Consider the following 16,403-nt stretch of genomic DNA (forward strand, 5'->3'; position numbering starts at 1 on the left):
GTTTTTCATTTGGAACGTAGAGCTACAGAGGGAACAAACAGACAGAAAGAAAAAGAATATCAGGCCCAGCACGATAGTATAATGATCCTCTCTTTGCACACGCTGGGATCCATATGGGCGCCGGTTCTAATCCTGGCAGCTCCACTTCCCATCCAGCTCCCTGCTTGTGGCCTGGGAAGACAGTGGAGGATGGCCCAAAGCCTTGGTACCCTGCTTCCACGTGGGAGACCTGGAAGAAGCTCCTGGCTCCTGGTTTCAGACTGGATCAGCTCCAGCCGTTGTGGCCACTTGGGGAGTGAACCATCGGACAGAAGATCTTCCTCTCTGTCTCTCCTTCTCTCTGTATATCTGATTTTGCAATTTAAAAGAAAAAAAAAAGAAAGTGTGCCCATCTGCTGGTTCACTCCTCAAATAGCTGCAATGACTCAAGCTGGACTGGTCGAACACCAGAAGCCAGGAACTTCTTTCAGGTCTCCCACCTGGATGCAGAGGCCCAAGGAGTCCAGCCATCCTGTACTGCCTTCCCAGGCCATGGCCAGAAAGCTGGATCAGAAGTGGAGCAGTTGGGATTTGAACCAGCACCCATATGGGATGCCAGTGCTGCAGGTGGAAGCTTAACTTGCTGCACCATGGTGCTGGCCCCTGCCTGCCTTTTCTATCCCTTTCCCTCAAACTTAAAATGAATGAAGGGCTGAGTATTTGCTGCAGCTGTTATTTCACCACGTCATCCTACCAGAGCAAACAGTGCAAATCCTGTGCACTCTGCTTCCTGTCTGGCTCCTGTTAGTGTGCCCCCTGGGGTGCAGCGGATGAGGGCTCAAGAACTTTGGTTCCTCCACCATGTAGTAGACCTGGGTTGAGTCCTTTGAGTCCTGGGCTCCTGGTTTAAGCCTGGCCCAGCTCTGGATGTTGTAAGCATTTTGAAAGTGAAACAGTGGATGGGAGATCTCTCTGTCTGTCTCACTTATGTGGCAGGGACTCAAGTATACTTGATTCGTTACATCTCAGGGAACACATCAGCAAGAAGCTGGAATTAGGAGCAGAGCCAGTACTCAAATCCAGGCACTCCAATATAGGACACAGGCAGCACCTTAACCACTAACCCAAATGCCCACCTCTCCTTACCTGCCTATTCTGTTTCTTCGGAATTTTTTTATTTGGGGAACTCACATTGTGGCAGAGAAGCCTGTGTCACCAGCATTCCACAGCTGAGCCCCAGCTGCTCTTCTGATCCAGCTCCCTGCTACTGTGCTCAGCAGCAGATGGAGGCTCAGGGACTTGGATCCCTGCCACCAGAGTGGGAGACTCCCACGGAGTGCTGGGTTCCTGGCATCAGCCTGGCCGGGAACTGATTGGTGTGAGCATCTTTGCTTAATAAATAAAACTTTGAAAAACACACAGAATTTTGATTTGTCCTGCTCTTTCACAGCTCCTGCTGTCTTCATCTCTTGTTCATCTAAGGATGATGTGCTCTAGTCATGCTATTATTGCCACCCTATTTTTTTCCTTGGAATTCTTCGGGGTCTCACTGTAACCCTTCGCTGTTGCTCATGTTTCAGTGGGATTGCTTTCTCAGGATAGCTTTCCTTGCTTCACAGCCCTGCAGGCCCCTTCCTGCTGTCAGAAGGATAGGAAGTTCTAATCTCCATGTTTGCACTGCCTAGTTCTGTCTCCTGCAAAGGATTCAGCCTTTCTTCTTGACCTCTAGAATGACTGCCCTCTAATGTGCGCCTGCACATTGCTGCTTCCTCGGCTCACTGGATAGACTTAAGGACGTGGATGGCTCCACTTTCCCAGATCTTTCTGCAGGTTCCCTGCCTGTCCCTGGAAGCCTCTCCCATTGGCCTTGGCATTGGTGTTGGCATTGGCAGTGTGTGCTCAGTGTCTCTAGCCCACTCTCCATTCTGAGCGGCAGCCCTCCTTGGCAGGTAAGCCTTCCCTTCCTCCATGCCACCTCCTGCCTTATGTGGTCTACCATGTGGCTCATATTTCCAAGGTGGATGCAAGATGGATACCCTACTCCCTAGTTTGCTGGCATTGCTGGAAACACCACCTGTACATCTCCATCTACCACCCCTGCCCTGGCCATTTCTATCCTCGCTACTTTTCTTGGCAGATGTTGCCAAGAAACAACAACCGAGAGCTGAGCACCGACACTGCCTGCTTTCTTAGGGAATTACACATCCACAGCAGGTGATATGGGACAGCCTTGGCCTGGACCCCTTGCCCACCTCGGAGGAGCTCTGCAGGGCTGTCCAGCTGAAACTTTGCTGAGGCCTAGTGGGCTTTCTCACACTCATATTTCTCTCAGTGTCCCTTCTGCTTCCTCCTTTCCCTCCACAGGTACTGAGACCAGGGCATGCCCTGAGCAGCTTCCTAGATTCTCATTAGCATTCAGACTCTGCATCCCCAAGAGCTAGACTGGTGCCCTCTATCAACACTCAGCTTAGGCCCATTGGCTCAGATCTTCTGCTCTAAATTGAGGTCTGGGTGCTCTCACTTTACGCTAGACCTAAAGGCAAACATGAACTTCAGGGAAACCTGGGCTTAAAAGCCCCTCTATTTATTTAGAATTCATCTGGATGTGTTTTGTTTTATTTTCCCTTTAAAAAAAAAAATAAGCATGGGGCCAACACTGTGGTGTAGCATGCTAAGCTTTTACCTGTGAGACTAGCATTCCCTATGGACACAGGTTAGAGACCCGACTACTTCACTTTCAATCCAGTTCCCTGCTAATGTGCCTGGGAAAGCAGCAAAGCATGGCTCAAGTGCTCAGACTCCTCGATCTACATAGGAGACCCAGAAGAAGCTCCAGGGTTCTGGCTTTGGGCCAGCCCAGCTCTGGCTATTGCAGCCATTTCGGGAGTGAATAAGTGGATGGAAAATCTCTCCCTCTCTCTCTTCTGTCTCCTCTTTCTGTAACTCTGCCTTTTCAATAAAAAAAAATAAGTATTTTAAAAAATCTGTTTTTAAAGATTTATTTATTTTATTTGGAAAGGCAGATGAGATTTATGTAGAGAAAAAGAAAAAGAAAGATCTTCCATTTGCTGGTTCATCCCCTGTCGCTGTCCTGCAGCGATGGACTTGGTGCTCGGAACCGATAATAACACGCATGGACTACTGACTGATGATCAATGGCCGAAACTTACTAGGGGCATGAGACTTTATACACTGAGGGTCATATAGGATTAGGGTGGAGGTATTTAGCTCATTAACAAACCCATCAACTGTTTCTATGCTTTTGTTTGGAAGTCCTTTTGTCTTGCATATTCCACCAAGTGTTCTCATACATACACTTTCTACTCAACTGTTCTTATACAAATGATATCCAATCAAGTATGCAAAAGGTAGTCATTCGCTTGTTCTCATGCAAAGGATATCCAATCAGTCACACAAAAGGCACCCATTCAGTTGTTTATCATACAAATATTGTCCAATCAACTGTAATCCTGCTCCCGCTGACCTTCTAGGGTCACAATGTCCTCCTAAATTCCCCAAATGGCCACAACAAGCAGAGTCAAGCTAATTCAAAGCCAGGAACTAGGAGTTTCTTCTGGGTCTCTGATAGGAACAGTCTGATTATAAGTGTTTACTTACTCCCATCTACATCTACACTGCTCCATCAATACATACTTGAATGGGTATAGATAAAAATGAATTCATGGGAAATATGGGTAGTAATATTATCAATAATCTTAATTGTATTCTTAATATTACTACACTTTTATCTGAGATTGATGATCTAGAAATAGCTACAATAATAGACCTTTTATGTAAACTATGCTGTGACTTAATAATGGATATAGTGTGTATATTGGAACTTTTGAACAGAAGTGACTCCATCTTCCTAGACTACTGGTAAAGGGGAGTCACCTCTCATATCACTCCTGTCAAGAAGCTCTAATGCAAGTAAACATGTTAAAAAAACAAGTTCTGGTAAAAACGATAAAAGAAGAAAAATATGTTTTGACAAATATGTAAAAAACATGTTTTGCAGAATTAAGAAAAAGCAAAGAGTGTTACCAATAGATAAGTTATAACCAATTAAAAATAAGTAAACATGTTTGTGAAAGTGAAAGTAACCAATGGAAATACTTTGTAAACAAGTAATAACCAACCAAAAACATTGTAAACAACTAATGGCTTGACCCCCTGAATTGTATATAAACCCATGCCTTGGTCCCAGTCACCTGAAGCCAACAGGCTCCCACCAGACCGGAGCCAACCTGTTGGGCCTTTGCAGAAGCTAGCAGGCTCCCACCAGACCTGAGCCAACCTCTTGGGCTTCACAGAAGCTAGCAGGCTCCCACCAGACCTGAGCCAACGCCCAAGCAGGCTTCCACGACAGATAAGCTAAGAGGCGCTCTCGGTGGCTTCCCTCATCCTGTTTGGTGTGTGCTCGCCTGAATAAACTGATTGCAAGCATACATTCTCTCGACTGGTGGCGTTGTTTGAGTGACCGGGTTCGGTGTTTGCGACAGTCTCCCATCCCAGGCTTTGAGCCATTCTCTACTGCTTTCCCATGGCATAAGCGGAAAGCTGGATGGGAAGTGGAGCAGGTAGGATATAAATCAACACCCAAATGGTATCCTGGTACTTACAAGGTACTGGGCCCAAAAATAAACAAGTCTTAAACAAACAAAAAACAGGCATAAACCTAGTTCATAGTGACCATAATGAAGGAAGAGTGACAGGACATTCAATATCTGTCTACAACTTTCAAGCATGTGGAAGTAACGGAAGCTGCCAGCAGCCCTTCTCCCTGACTTGGCAGGTGTCTGTGCCCACAGATGCAGAGTGATACGGCAGGAGCCCCATGTATCAAGCTCCACTTCCACATGGGCAGAACCAGCTCTGGGCCACTGACAGCTCTCTCCTTCAACCAGGAGACAGGGGAGATGAGGCATACCTGTGTGGTTCTTGCCAATGGCTTGATGGGGGACAGGGAGAGAACAGAAAAGACTTGTTGGTTCTATACAGATTTCATCCTGTATAGAAACTGGAAAATCAAAGTAGTGTTTTTTTATCGAGAAGACACATTCCTGCTTGAGTAAACAGGACGAGGACCTTTTGTTCCATAGTTCATTCCTCCATTGCATTTTCACACAAGGCCAGTTTTGAAAGAATGTGCCTGATTTTCTGCTTCAATGATGCTGCCTTTAATACTTAGCCCTTTAATAGGATGTTTGGTCTTAGTTTCTGGAAACAAAGTAATACATACACACACACCTCCTTGATCACAGCTAGGAAATGTTTTCTGTCTCATTTTATTTAGCATTATTTATTTTTTTTTTTTGGCCAGGAATGATTCTTGATTTTTTCCCCCAATTTGATACAATAAAATTGTGTATTTTTTCAATTTTATTTGATCAATGTGCTTAATTAGAGATAGATGGATTTACTAATATTGAACTCTCTTTATAGGCCTGAAATAAATTCTGGTTTTTTGTTTGTTTGTTTGTTTTTTGCTTTATCCCTAGGTGCTCTAACAGTTTGCTTTGCTATTATACACAGAATCCTATTTTCTATTACATCTTCTAATTGGTTATCGTTGGTATATAGAAAAGCTATTGATCTTTGTAGGTTGGGCTTGTATGTGGTCACCTTGCTGAATGCCCCTATTAGTTTTAATGGTTTGTCAATTGATTTTCTTGGGTTTTCTGTAAAAGCAATAGTGGCATCTGTAAATGAGCACCATTTGATACTCATGCTCATCTCCCTCCTCCCCGAGCAGTGTTGGCAACAAAGGTGTCAGCTGGAATATTCCTCCTGTCTACCACAGGGCATGGCATTCACTGTAGGCTGCCACCACATCTGATTAAAAAACAAACCCTGGGTCTCATTAAGGATGGATCACATTAAGCATATTCTTTTTTAAATCATTAATGGACACTGGTTTTTTTTATTGGAAAAGCAAAGTTACAGAGGGAAATATACACACACACCCATCTCATCTGTTGGTTCACGCCCCAATGGCTGCAGCAACCAGGGCTGGACCAGGCTGAAGTTACGAATCTAAAGCTTCTTCTTGGTCTCCCACATGAGTGCAGGGATCCAGGCACATGGGCCATCTTCTGCAGCATTCCTAGGTACATTAGCAGGGAGTTGGATTAGAACTGGGCCTAGCAGCTAAAGTATTTTCCTTGCATGTGCTGGAATCCCATACGGGTGCTGGCTCATGTCCCGCCTGTCCCCGCTCTCTCACTGACATGCAGGTGCAGTGACCTTTTCTGTGAAAGCCCCAAGTAGCCATTTTATACATCTCAAGCAGCCCTCACCTGCCCACCACGCAATGGCTAGAATGTTATGTTCAATTCATTAATATGATAAATTGACATACATCATATTGCTGAGCCATGCTATCACTGTTTAGATTGATTTCTTTTTTTATGTCTGATGGATTAAGCCTTATACATACTTCTGGAAGGTGAATGATTAGCACAGTGGTTATGCTGTTGCTTGGGCCTGCACCTTGTATTGGAGTGCTTCAGTTTGAGTATTAGCTCTGCTTCTGATTACAGCTTGCTGTTAGTGCACGCCCCCAAGAGGCAGCAGACATAGCTTGAGGGGTGTGCTCTGGGGAAACCTGAGTTGAGTGCCCAGTTCCTGGCTCCTGCCTAGCCCAACCTTGGCTTTGTGAGCATTTAAGGTAATGAACCAGGAGATGAAAAAACTCACTCTTTCTCTCTCATTTTATCCTTTAAATAAATGCTTAAATATTTTTCTTAAATTCTTTCCTTAAAAATATTATTTTTATTTGAAAGGCAGATCTACAGAGAGTGGGAAAAAGAGAATCTTCCACATCCTCTGGTTCACTTCCACAAACGACCTCAATGGCCAGGGCTGGACTGATCTAAGGTCGAGAGCTTCTTCTAAGTCTCCCCCAGAGGTGCAGGATCCCAAGCACTTGGACCATCCTCCACTGCTTTCCCAGGCCACAAGCAGGGAGCTAGATTGGAAGTGGAACAGCTAGGACACGAACCAGTGCCCAAATGGGATACTGGCACCACAGGCAGAAACTTAACCAACTATGTCATGGCACCAGCCCCTGAAAAAGCTTTAAGAATACATTGCTGGAGTTAATTTACTGGCATTTTATTTAGGAATTTTTGCTTACTACTCACATATGGTGTCATATGTACATATTTTCTCTTGTTTTTGTCTAGCTTCAGGTTTCAGGATATGCTGTTCAGTTAAACATATTGGGCGATTTTCCATTTCTTATTACCTTTTCAAATAGTTTACATGAGAACTACATATTCTTTATAGACTTCTCTGTTAGGCTCCAGTACTAATAATGTGCTAGTTTCATAAGTTGAATTGAAAAATTTTTATTCTACAGAATAAAATTGAAAAATTATTGAAAAATTATATTCTACAGAATTAGCTTGATTAAAGAAGGCACAATCTGGGGCTGGTGCAGTGGCTCAACAGGTTAATCCTCTACCTGTAAGCACCAGAATCCCATATCCTGGCTGCTCCATTTGTGAGCCAGTTCCAGGCTTATGGCCTGGGAAAACAGCAGAGGAGGACCCAAAGCCTTGGAACTCTGAACCCACATGGGAAACCCAGAAGAAGTTGCTGGCTCCTAGCTTCTGGCTTCAGCTCAGCTCAACTCAGCTCAGCTCAGCTCCGACCAGAGAACCAGTAGATAGATGATGTCTCACCTTCTCTCTGTAAATCTGCCTTTCCACTAAAAATTAAATCTTTTTAAAGGCATAACCTGTAACCTGGGTGTTTAAGAGGATTTACCTGCTTATTTATTCAGCCAGCTACCCTTCCAAATTGTAGCTCTTCAGCAGGACTGTCCTGCTTTTCCATGGAGATTACGTGGTCTTCATATCTTCAAACAGTTTTTGGTAACTTATCCTTCCTATGAAGTGTAACTAAGAACTGTGACTTGTAACCCACATGCCAACCAGCATCAGAAAAGGCACAGATTTGGTACTTTTGGGCAGTGAATGTTCCCTGGCATGGAAGGCAGCCCCTGGACTGTAGCTGACAGCTGATCGGCTCCAGCTGCTGACCACGGCAGCTGGGCTGCACTGAGGGCCAGGCTTTTGACCCGGGCCAGCCCAGCAGGGGCCAGAAGGAGTTTAAAGACTGGGTGAGGGTGAGGGGACCCTCGGAGCTGCCCAGGACAGAGCCAAGAACAAGAACAACAAGCATCCTAGTTTTGGCTCAAGTCACTAGCTTTTTTTTTTTTTTTTTTAAATAACTGTATATTTTAATGTGTTTTAATAGCAAACCGGGAACAGCACAGAAGTAAGACAACACTAAAAACATATACTTGCATGTAGGACAACTCAGAAAACTGCAGTGAATGGGTAGAATCTACTGCATGATGAAAATGCTACAAACATCATTAAATTGCTGTCAATAAGAATCCACTTATTTAAGATTTTTTTCACTTGAAAGTCAGAGTTAAAGAGAGAGAGAGATTTTCCATCCACTGGTTCACCTCCTAAATGGTCGCAATGTCCAGAGTTGAGCTGATCCAAAGTTGGAAGTCAAGGGTCTCTTCCAGGTCTCCCACATGGGTGCAGGGTCCCAAGAACTTAACTTGGGCCATCCTCCACTGCTTCTCCTAGGCTACAAGCAGGGATGAGAAGTGGAACAGCCAGAATTCCAGCTGACATCAATATGGGCTCCGGCTCTTGAAGAGAGTTTAACCAATGGAGCTGTTGTACCAGGCCCAACAAAGTGGATCCTCAAAGATGTTCTCCACACATGCCGAGTGCTGGCTGGATGTCTTTGGTCTTTGTTGTTACACCCGTGGCACAGGTAACACGCACTTGCCTCCTGAAAAACATCGATATCTGTGTTCTGTGAGTGTAGATGTGGTGTGAAGTCCTTAGCAGTCCTGACCTCAGTTGCTGCAAGGGGAGCTTTCTAATTGGAAGTTCTCCTGACCACAGTTCCAGGCCTGGGAGCAGGGGATGCTTCGCCACCACCATCCAGCAGAGGGCGTGATACAGGCCTCCTCACTTACCTTCTCTTTTTTTTTTTTTTTTTTTTTTTGTGCAATTTTTTTATTATTATTAATTTCATTGCATAATGTGTCACATTTGTTTTTATGCACTGGAATTCCCCCCACCCCTCCCCAAACCCTCCCCCCACCCCCACGGTGGATTACTCCACCTTGTTGCATTTCCATAGTTCAAATTCAGTTGACATTCTTTCATTGGAGGTTTTGACCAATCATAAAGTCCAGCATCTTATTGTCTTGGTAAGTTTTCTTGGTGAGACCATCTCTGGTCTGAAGGTAGAACCAACAGAGTATCATCCCAATCAAGTAAAAAACCCATCATAATATTTACAACCATTTACAACATTATGGCATTAATTGACATGGTATTGATTAACCAATGTTACTAGAGAAACGCATGTTCTCGGCCACAACCTGTGACTTCCTCATGGACATTTCAATTTTGGTTTATATTTAACCATGTTATATATACCTTAGAATGGCTATATATTGCTATTCAGCTGTCTCTTGTCTATTTCAATGTTAGTATTTAGCATTTTATAGCATTGAAGCATGATTTTGCTGAACCTGGTTGTTTTTCGGGTAGTCTAACTCTATAACTTTAACAGGACAAATGTCAACAGTTTAGGTGAACGGTTTTGGGAGGGGTGTGCAGAGAAATCCTCAACACCCCAGAGAGGAGTAACTGATCTTTGTGTACCACCCAGTGAGTTATAAGTGCATCCCAGCTGGCCGCTTCCTGTCTGTTTCTAAACTTTCCTAGTTGTTCTCTGTCTATCTATTCTAATTTGTTTGTTCATGTTTGTTTGTTGTGAGGGGTTTCTGGAGCAATCCTGATGGTCCTTACAAAAGAGGGTGGGGACCCAAAGTTGGAAGCAGGCAAGGGCCAGAGAAAGCTCCTCTCCCTACCTTCTCTTTCTGTCTGAGCTCAGTGAGGCGGCGCGGGTGTTGGACAGTGACCTTCACGAAGCCACTGTCCGGATCCCTGGTAAAAATAATTTATCTCGTGAAGTCATGGGGCTCCTTCTAGCTGGAAACCAGATTCCACCTGTTCCCAGGTCTCTCACATGCCGACTGGGACACTGACTGGTAGGATCGCTTTTACCTGGGACCTTCCTCTCCCCAGCCCTGGGGGCCAACCAAAGGGACCCCCGGCGGCTGCTGCAACTAACCGATGACTTCTCGTCATCACTACTGTGGCTGGTCTCCTTCAGACACTCACTGAAATAGTCGTCATGGGACAGTTTACCCGGGTAGGAACTCATTAACACTGCAATGTTGGAAGGTGAGGCCTTCGAGAGGTCCTGAAGACCCTGTAAGACCCCCAGCATGCAGCCCCCATGACTGAACCCCTGAGACTTATGGATTTTAACACAGAGCTGACAGCAAAAGGAGACAAAGAGGGTAATCCTATAATAATCAAGGAATCGATTCAACCCTAAGAGATGACTGTTGTAGGTGTTTGTGCGTCTTGTGTCAGAAGGTCCCTATTGTTGGATCTAAAGGCAGAGGTAAGCTCCAGGAACAACAGAGGACCTCCAGACACCACTCACCAGTGGGCAGAGGCTCCACGCAGAATACCCCGATCAAACATTTGAGTGGAACCATACCACAGGCCACAGGGACCTGGCAGGATTTATGGAGCATTTTTTATAAATCACTGCAGAATACACGTTTAAAGCACATTTATTTGCTTGAGAGGCAGAATTCAGAGAAACAGAGGGAGGTACACATATAGAGCAACAGAACATGAAAAAAAAAATCACTGGGGATGATGACAGTTATATGCACGCTAACTTAGAGACCTAGAAGCAATGGATACATTGATGGGTACCTGTAACTTACCACAGCTGAACTGTGAAGACTTGGGAAACTTAAACAGTAATGAGATTGAATCAGCAGTACAGTTCCCCAACAGGGTCTGGCACTGTGGCTCAACTGGCTAATCCTCCACCTTCAGTCCCAGAATCCTATTTGGGCGCCGGTTTGTGTTCCCACCCAGCTCCCTGCTGATGACCTGAGAAAACAGCAGAAGATGGCTCAAGTCCTTGGTCCCCTGCACCCAGGTGGAGACCCAAAAAAAGTTCTTGGTTCGTGGCTTTGGAACAGCTCAGCTGTGGTCGCTGCACATACCTGGGGAGTGAACCAGCAGATGGAAGACCTTCCTCTCTGCATCTCTCCTTTGTAAATCTACCTGTCAAACAAAAAACAAATAAATCTTAATAACAAATAAAGTCGTCCCCTCTGCTAAAACAAAACAAAATAACACACACACACAGCCAGGAGTATATGGCTTCACTGCCAAATTCTATAAACATTTTTAAGGAAGAACTAACATAAATTTTCCCATAGACTATTCTAAAAAACTGAGAGACTTTATGGGGTCAGCATTACATGCTTCCACGCCATAAAAGAACACAACAAATAAAATTACCGACTAATATCCTGACTAATGCAGGTATAACACTTCTCAACAAAATACCAGCAAGCTGAATTGAACAGTACATCAAAAAGATCACTCACCATGACCAAGTGGGATTTATCCCAGGGATGTAGGAATGGTTCTACATATGCAAATCAATAAATGTAATAAATCACACCAACAGAATGAATCCACACATTCACAGCCAACCGATTTACAACACAGGCCCCAAAACACACAATGGAGGAAGGACAGTCCCTTCAAGAAACTGTCTGGGGAAAACTGAATACATACACAGAGGAATTGTTTTTAATTTTTATTGTTATTTTAATATTGATTATGTGAGGAAGGAGGCTGCAGACCCATATGGGCTCCCAGTTAGGGTGGAGAAGGTCAGGATGGAAGGAAAGGTGGTGAAATAGATATTTCAGTCTTTTCTACTTACATAGAAGTTTTAAACAAGATCTACTCCCCTCCCTTTCCCATTAAACAAAAAGTGACACAAAAGGGATGCAAGGCCTAAATCTAGGACCTAAAACTACAAAACTGCTAGCAACAGAGGGTACACTTCAAGACACTGGGATCAGCAACAATTTTTTTTTAACAAGAACCCCAGAATATAGGCAATAAAAGGAAAGCTAGACAGATAACGCCAAATTAGAAGTTTCTGCACAGAGAACAATCTACCAAGTGAAGAGACCGCTAGCAGAGAGAATCTACTTGCAAACTACTCACCTGACAAAGGGTTTACATCCAGAATATATAAGGATTGAAAAATACACAAAAACAACAAAATAATTAAGTTAAGAAACGGCAGGGCCCGGCGCAGTAGTCTAGCAGCTAAAGTTCTCTCCTTGCACGTGCCAGAATCCCATATGGGAGCCAGTTCATGTCCCAGCAGCCCCTCTTCCCATCAGCTCTCTGCTTGCAGCCTGGGAAAGCAGTGGAGGACGGACAAAGTCCTTGGGATCCTGTACCCGCGTGGGAGGCCCAGAAGAAGCTCTTGGCTCTTGGCTTCAGATCAGCTCAGTTCTGGCCACTGAGGCCGCATGGGGAGTAGATCAATAAATGGAAGATTCCCCTCCTCTCTGTATATCTGGCTTTCCAAATAAATAAATAAATATGTCTTTTAAAAAAACAGGAAATGGGCAAATGATCTGAATAGAGATATTTTTCAAAAGAAAAAATGCAAATGGAAGAAATTTTTTAAAAGATTTATTTATTTTTATTGGAAAGGCAGATTTACAGAGAGGAGAGAAAGAGAGAAAAATCTTCCATCCACATGTTCACTCCCCAAGTGGCCACAACTACCAGAGCTGAGCTGATGTGGAGCTAAGAACTAGGAGCCAGGAGCTTCTTCCAGGTCTCCCACATGGGTTCAGGGTCCCAAGGCTTTGGGCCACCTGCTACTGCTTTTCAAGGCCACAAAAAGGGAGCTGGAAGGAAAGCGGGCCACTGGGATTAGAACCGGCACCCATATGGGATCATGATACATGCAAGCCGAGGATTTAGCCACTGAGCCATCGTGCCAAGCCCAAGAAAATTTTGAAAAGTGCTCAGGGATATGAAAATCAAAACACAACCAGGTATCATCTTACTCCAATTAGAATGAAAATTAGCATCCATGAGCCCCAGGAGTGGGGAGCCCAGAGGAGCCTGTGTTTCCTGGCCCAGGTCATTGGGCCCACCTGTGTAGTGAGTGCTGGTTGGTGAGCCCCAGGGGTGAGAGGGGTCCAGCAAGTTCTTGGCTACCCAGCCCAGGTCCTTGGGCCTGCCTGCGCGCTGCGTGCTGGATCTGTAAGCCCCAGGAGTGGGGGTTTCTGGTGGGTCCCGGGTTGCATGGCTTGGGGCTTTGGGCCCACTTGGACAGTGGGTCCTGGGTCTGAGAGCCCCAAGGGTGAGGGCCCCATTGGGTTTGGGTCACCTGGCCTGGGTTCCTGAGCCCACCTGCAGGAAGGTCTGTGTCCATGATACCCAGGGTTGGAAGTCCAGGTTGCCTGGCCCAGGTCCACAAGCCCACCTATGAGAACTGGTCCTCCTCAGTGTAAAGGATGGATGGCAGACCACTGTGCACATGGAGGACATGGTAGCCCATTGGAGCTTGCAGAGGACATCTGGTACCATAGCCGAGAATGGAGAACAGAACAACAGCAAATATCTGGGCAAATGGAAACTCTTCAGGTCAATGGACACTGGAAGGGATTTCTCAGCCATAGATTGGCGAGATCGACAGTGTTTCAGAACTATTGCATCCACCTATCTGGGCAGAACCCTCAGAGCATGTGCCACATTGTGACCCTGGGTTGATATCGAGTGACTTTTCCCCACCCTTGGGTACTGGAATAGTCTGGAGGTTGGGCATGGCCTATCCCCTTATCTCCCTTCCCTCCCCAAAATGGGAAGAATAGAAAATTTGGAAACAATGATCATACCCACTTCTCCCTAACCCTAGATCCTTTCCTCTCTGATCTACTAAGTAAACAACATCTGAAATAGTTAAAAAGTTAAAAAAAAAAAAAAAAGAATGGGTATTACCAAGAAGACAAAGAACAACAAATACTGATAAGGATGTGGAGAAAAGAGGACCCTTATCCACTGTTGGTGGTAATGCAAAGTAGTACAACCATTATGGAGAACAATATGGAGTTAGCTGAAACAACAACAACAAACTAATTCTACTGGGGTCAGCATTGTGGTTCAACAGGAAAACACTCTACCTTCAAGTGCCAGCATTAGGCAGTGGTGAGGCACCATTCCGTGTCCTAACTGCCTTGCTGCCCATCCAACTCCCTGCTTGTGCCTGGGAAAGCAGTAGAGGATCGCCCACAGCCTTGGGGCCCTGCACACCCAGGTGAGAGACCTGAAAAAGTCTCCTGGCTCTTAGGTTTGGATTGGTTCAGCTCTGTCCATTGCAGCCATTTGAGGAACAAACCAGAAGATGCAAGATCTTTCTCTGTGTCTTTCTTCTTTATAAATCTGCCTTTATAATAAAAAATAAATATTTTTAAAATTAAAATGGTTCTACCATATGGCTTAGTTATTCCAGTTTTGAGCATATGTTCAAAAGAAATGAAGTCAACATATAAAAGTGGTACCCGCCTGCATTCCCATGTTTGTTGCAGCTATTCAGAATAAGCAGAATAGGGAATCAACTGAGACAAAACCTCCACAGAAGAATGGATAAGGAAAATATGGCTAATATATAAAAGGGAATATTCTTCAGCCATAACAAGAAATGGGATCCTGACATTTGCAGTAACTTGGACGGAAGGGAAGGTCCTTCTGTGAGCCGAAAGCAGCCAGACGAGGAGAGACAAATGCACATCTTCTCAAATGCAAACATTACAAAAGGCAGTCTGCATTTGGAACAGTGATTCCCAGAGGCTGGGAAGGATAGGGGAGGAGGGATGGAGGCAGGCTGATGATGGGTACCAACGAACTTACAGTTGGATGGTGTATGTGTCGTTGAAGGGAGCACGAAGCAGAGAGCAAGGTGCTCCCCAGCACAGCTGGACAACTGCCATTCACACAGAGAGGGTCGGGTAGGCTCCAACTGTGAGGAGATGAAAGATCTATGTGCCTGATCTACCTGTAAATACATGTTGAGATATTGTACTCTACCCTTCTTAGACTTACGGGTATTATATGTTACTACAAGAACTACTCAAAAAGAAGATTTACTCACAAGTTGTTCATGGTAGGAAAACAGCAATTTTCTCATTGGCTCATCCTATCTCACAGGTTATCTGCTACTGAAATAGATTGGCACTGTGAAATCTGAAATAAAGCTGGCTGTGTTGGGGGTTTCACTAAGGCAATTTAAAGGCCAAAGGTTTCATTTTGTGGGGCTATTCTAGAGGTACTGGCGTGGCCCTTATGTGGAGACTGCTTAATCTCAACAAACAATGTTGGTTTTGCTTGTTTCCTTTCTAGGGGATGTGATTTGCATACCTGCTGAAAATAGGCAGAGAAAGATGGTCATCTCCCTACAACCCCCGCCCCCCCCCCCCCGCCTTTTAAGTGTCCGTTCCTATTCATAAGCACAGATTTGCTCATACAAGTTGGCTTAGGGTTTCTGGTTTGATCTGATGTTTCATTTGATGGCTTCTGTGCACACAGATGTAGATGTAGTAAGGATTATTGATGAATATATAAGGCTTCCTCTCTGTGTGGTTAGCAACACACCACAGTTCAAGGCTTCGCTTTTGTTAGCCCTAGGGCATTTATCAGTCATTTCCTATATGGTGGGTACTCGGTATAACTCAGTATAACATGCAGCTAAGGTCACCACACGGGACCTTCTGGGCCCTTGCCCTGGGTGTCCCCCTCTCTCCTGACCTCTGTCCAATAGGTCTGCCTGCTTTCCCACTTGCAGGAAATCGTGCACAGCTTGTCTTCCTTCTTTCATGTGAGACTCATCCGTATTCTTGCATGCAGCAACTTACTCTCTTTCATATCTTACAGTACGTCATTGCATGAATATACTAAAACTAATTTCTTCCGTTAAGAGGCTTTTAGATTGTCTTCAGTTAGAGATGATTAAGAATTATAATTCCATCACTATTTTTCTCTACGCCTCTTAGTAAACCTAAGATTTCTTTTGGGAATATACCCAGGAGTACAATTGCTGTGACATAAGGTATATTCGTGTGTAACTTCAGGATTTAGTGTCCAATGACGTTCCTATGTGGTTGCAGTAAGATTTTTTTCGTTAAAAATTTGGCTTGAAAGGGGGAAGAGAGCTAAAGAGTAGAGATCTTGGTCTAGTTTTTCCTTTCCCCTCCAAGCCTAGCCCAGCGCCTGGTACATATTGGTACTTAATGTACAGGGGTGATGAATAGAATCCATCCAAAAAATGTTTTTAATGTCTCAGGCACTGTGTAGTTGACATGGGCTGTTACCAATTAAGCAGGTACGATTACAATGTCTACTTCGCAAATGAGGAAACCAGCTGACAGAAAGTGAGGGACTTTTCAACGTCCTAAAGCTCTA

Source organism: Ochotona princeps, chromosome 2 (genome assembly GCF_030435755.1).
Source record: "Ochotona princeps isolate mOchPri1 chromosome 2, mOchPri1.hap1, whole genome shotgun sequence".
Classification (NCBI taxonomy): Eukaryota; Metazoa; Chordata; class Mammalia; order Lagomorpha; family Ochotonidae; genus Ochotona; species Ochotona princeps.